This window comes from Cupressus sempervirens, chromosome 9 (assembly GCF_028749045.1).
Source record: "Cupressus sempervirens isolate cs-2001-9-10 chromosome 9, ASM2874904v1, whole genome shotgun sequence".
Classification (NCBI taxonomy): domain Eukaryota; kingdom Viridiplantae; phylum Streptophyta; class Pinopsida; order Cupressales; family Cupressaceae; genus Cupressus; species Cupressus sempervirens.
Window position 1 is genome coordinate 538,267,383 of NC_143126.1, and position 5,110 is coordinate 538,272,492.

General features: G+C 36.4%; 1 pseudogene; it reads right to left on the reverse strand.

Moving 5' to 3' along the window:
• Positions 1 to 3,188: 3,188 nt before the first annotated feature.
• On the reverse strand, positions 3,189 to 4,699 carry LOC149539733 (U-box domain-containing protein 44-like; annotated as a pseudogene).
• Between the last annotated feature and the right edge of the window lie 411 nt (positions 4,700 to 5,110).

Here is a 5,110-nt window from a genome sequence, read left to right on the forward strand (position 1 = left end):
ACTATTTCATTTTCTATTTTTCCTCCTGAAGCTCTAATTGCACTCACACTTGCTTTAATTCTCTCACTATATTTTGCAATGCTTTCATCTTCTCTCATTTTCATTTGATAAAACTAACCTGTTAACTTTCTTCCTTGGTGCCCCTCACATTGTTATCTCCTCCATAGATCTTTTGCAGCTTGTTCCACATTTTATGAGTAAAGTAGAACAATCTTTGACTTCATCAAATTCAACATAATTGATAGCACAAGCAATTCCAATCATCATTGTGTTATGATTATTTGTATCTACTATCTGATCCATAGTCAAAGGATTAGAACACTAATACATTAGGGGTCAATTTGCGATGCCAATTTGTGATGGCAGGCAAATGTTATGTTTTTTTGGCTTTTTTTTTCAATTATAGCCTGATGACATCACAATTGCGACATCAGGCAATGTAGGTGTCGCAATTGCAACGTCGTCAGGCTAAAATTGAAAAAAAAACATTTGGAAGGTGGGTTTTGTTTGGCAACATATACAATATATGCCATTTCAATGTTTGGAGGAGCGCACACATATCTTAGCCTCATCAAGGCCATAGTGAAGAAGAGTGTAAAGGTCCTTGCCATCTTACCTATTACAGGTGTTGAGCTCAAAGCTGCTGAGATAGGAAAGTTGATGTAGAGCCTATTTCCAGTTTTTGATGGTTTCAGAGTGATATCTCCCCTTTGTCTGGTGCATTGTCAAAGCTTAGGAATAAGGTCCTCTTTTGTCCATCCATCAGAGGTCACAAGGCTTCACATTGTATAAGAACACTAGAATTATGGGTGCTCTTGATTTCAACATCAGGCAAAGCTCGTACAAGCACCATCTTGATTTTTCATAATTCTTCAATAAAATGGTGATGTGGATAGACGCTGTAGCAATTGTGCTTTGAATCTGTTCCGCTAGGTGTGGAGTAATTATGGTAGATCTTATCTATTGAGGCATGGGCAAGGGGATTGGTTGAATTCTTTGAGAATTTGGATTTTGATCAATAACCTCCAGTACCAGCTACAAAACCCTCCAATACCAGCTATGAAACCAACATACATTTCTTCCTCCAGAATCTCGGACATACATTAACCATGTTCTAGGGAAAGCCTAGGTTTTGTACTGTATAGAGCAGCTGGTTGAAGGAAGGGTGATTGACAGGAAGAAGGGTCTCATTGCCAATGTCTAGTATTTACATATCTCCATTTTTTTTTAATGTTAATTGTTATGCATACAAGAATGTAGGGTTGTAGTTTTTTTGAATCAGTTATATGTTAGTTTGAGATATTGTTATTATTTTCCCCATAAGTTTTCTTATGTTAAGAACTATTCATTCTATATGTTAGCTATAAAAACCATGTTCCAACTGCCATGTTCCAACTGTTGGAATTGACCCATAACCACCTTTGCAGATTTTGTAAAATCTTGCCCAAATGTTGAAGTTAAAATGACAACTTTACAACTTTTCAGCATCTTGACTCCTATCAACCTACCATCACCTCAAATTGATGCAGAATGCCTTCCTCAACTACATGAACCATGTCTCCATCCTTTTCAAACAATTACACACTTTGTAGGGTCATTTGGCATGATCTCATTTTGCCAAACTTGGAAATTTCTTGTCACCTATTGGCAACTTTTTCCCAAACACACACAAACTACCCTAACACACCACTTAGACCCTCTTGGAGTCTTTATTCATCAATGACCTGGCTAGGATCACAAAGACACACAAACTACCTTGACACAACACTTAGACCCTCTTAGAGTTTATTCATCAATGACTAGACTAGGATCATTTACAAGCTAGAATATCAAGGGGTTTTAGCCCAAACCCTAGGTCCTCCTACACCATGGTGCTAAGAACATGTCAAACAGGTCTACATTAGAAAACCAGCCAATTCAAAATAATGTTGAAAGAAACATAGAACTGGAATGAAAAGGAACAAACTCAAAGCAAATGTTTTTGGTTGATTCAAGATTGCCAAGAACCACGTATGCTCCTATGTCACCTTTATAAACTTCTAAATTTGGCATGAGCTTTAATGGACATCCACTCATCGAAATTCCCATTTGGTACAAGCATAGATTAAGTTTATGAGAATAAAAAAATCATGTGTCCCACAAGATGACATATAGTGAAGAAACCTTTCAAATACTTCATACAAGCATGTGTCACAAAAGATGACATCTACTGAAGAAACCTTTCAAATACTTCATAGGCTTGCAACTCCCATTCCAAATCTAGTAAAGAAACCTTTGAAATATTTCACAAGCTTACAACTCTAATTCCACATGCTCTAATAATGGTCAAAAGGTTGTAGAACTCAGCTTTATTCTTGCTAATGGCATTTTATTGTTAGTTTACCATTAACTTGGTGAGTGAACTTTTTGGGTTGGGTTATGTGTTTGAGGACCTTGGAAACCATAGTAGAACCCTCGTGAAGTTGAGTCCTTGTATTTGTATATGTGAGCCATTAGTAGCCCTAAGGAACATTGTCAGTTTGGATTGCAATTTGATCTTTTGGCAAGACTGCCTAATAGTTGATAAAGAGCCCTTACCCATCTCTGCATCATTCCCCTTATCCTTAGTAGGGATGAATCTTCTAGATAGTACCACATAGATTTTTCTGAGACAAAACATATGAAAAGATTAGATAAATTCCATCTAAATTAACCAAAGTAGATATATAAATCCTATTTTAACTATAAGTTTGCACATAATTATAGAAAAAGACTATATTCGTATCTTCTTCCTAAAGCCAATCAACCCTTACCTTCTACTTCCTAAAAATAGTTCTCATTACTTACTTAAGTTCTCAAACAACTTGAGACTCCTCTCTACTCAAATCCTATGAAAAGATAAGATCTTGAATTTTTGTAAGTGACAACACATGATCTTGTGCCTACCTCTTCCTAGGATAAATATTACCAATACATGACCATTTCTTGATAAGCCATTTATCTCCCCAGGAAACCATGAAAGCATCTAAGTCCTTCACAATCTCATCGAAAATGACTACACCTTCCTAATTCTCGACCTTCAACATCAACATGATATTCTTTGCATGATTAATGAGATATAGATACATGAACTTTTTCAACTCCAAATTCTCTACTTTAATGTGACAGCCGCATTTTGAACATGTTGAGAATCCATTCAGACAAAACCATCAAACTTTACACATTAAAAAAACTAGTTGTATAGCTTGATATTGCAAGGGAGGCTTGGCCATTTTGATAAAAGCCCGAATGGTTTGAAGGTTATTATCATTGTCCTGAATCAATCCTGCAACATCACTGTCATCTAAAGCTTTCATCAACAATAACAGCGCCTTCATCGAATTCTCTACAAGTGGTAATTTGCAAAAAGTTAGAATTCCCATGATGGCTTCAAAAAGCTTGCATGCTTCCATTGGTGTCTTGTCATTACAGAGAAGAAAAGATCTTCCATGCTCCATAGTTAAATCTACTAGAATAGCTGTAGCTTTGACTTTCATATTCAAATTAGGCTTCTCTAAGAAGACAAGTAGCAAAGGAACCCCTCCAACTTCAAAGCATCAATTACATTTTGTTGAATCAAGGCCTCTCTTCTATTGTCATCAAGCTACAATTGTGTGAGCATTTTGACCATTCCCAATTTGGATTCCTCCGTACCTCTTAAAAGGAAATGGGCAAAGGATTTGCACCAATTAAACTAGATCATTGATCTTATGTTTCCTTCATTGTATGAGTTTCCATCATAAGAGAGCTCACTGAGAATAGTCTCAATATCCATCGTCAACTCTGGATGATTGCCCCTAATTAAAATCATAACAATTGTCAAAATAGCACCACGTTGTTGGCCTAGCTACTCTAGGATATTCTTATATTTTTGTCAGGTCTGACAAGAAGTTTATAGTAGCCCTTATGAGGTCAGGGCTCAAGTCATTGAACAAACATTTAATGATCTTACTAAGCCCATTGGCTTCAACTAGTTTTTCCTTCCCATGGTTATTGTCTTGCACAACTCCCATTCAAACTGAGAAACAAAGTGCCTTCAATTTGTTATCATTAGGCTTCAAAGCTCCCACTATTAATGGAAGTAAAGATTCAAAAATTATCGAGTTTTTATCATTTGTACTCTCTTTGTAGAGTTCTGACAGATCAACAAGTGCTCTTTTTTTTGCTCAGCACATAATTTTGTCTCCAACTTTATCTTTTCCTTCAAAATCCTTGCCACGTAGCTCTGCTACCTCCAGATATTTATAGTGCAGTACAAGGCTTGGTTTGGTATAAGAATGGAATTTTGGAGAACTATACCAGTAAGGGGATCCTTTAGCTCACCTCTTGCAAACTCACTCTCAATTGCTTCTATCTCAAAAGAATTATTAGTTGAGATCAAAACTAGATCGTTCATCACTTTCCCTATAAGAGGACATTTAAAATGTGAATATGGCTTATGAGTAATGAAATTCTCCCAAGATCTGCTAACTACTCTCCTTAATTCTAGGAAACACTTGTAGGAGGTTTCTAATACCATGTCAGCATCTGCTTGAGAAAGAAGAGCCATGACCTACTGCATATACTGGACATCCTGGAGCTCCTTTTCCCTTTTAGCTTCCTTGATATCCCTCTTAAACTTATGAAGTTCAGTAGATATATAGCTAGGGGTTTGCCCAACACTTGTGGCACAATCATCCATCCTACTCTTTGAAAGAATCATAATAACCAATGTTTGTATCCTTACAAAGCATTTTATACCATTCCAACTCTGCCATAGATGTTGCATAGACCTTGACAATATTGTCTGCATATTTCATCAACTAGGAGACTAGTAAACCTGTGGAACCTAGATTTAGGACAACCACATATTGAAGTTTCAAAATAGGGGTACTAAAAGTGCACCTACAAACATCAATCACTGTTTTTCAAGTATATTCACCACTATCTTTCTCTCTGATGTCACTATTTTTTTCATTGCATTAGCGCTATTTGGATGCATATCTGCTCACTGTTTCCTTACATTGTTTGATCACTATTTTTTCTCTTATACATATATTATTGCTGCTTTTATATGGCACACACATTGTTTCTACCCTTGGCCACCTCACTG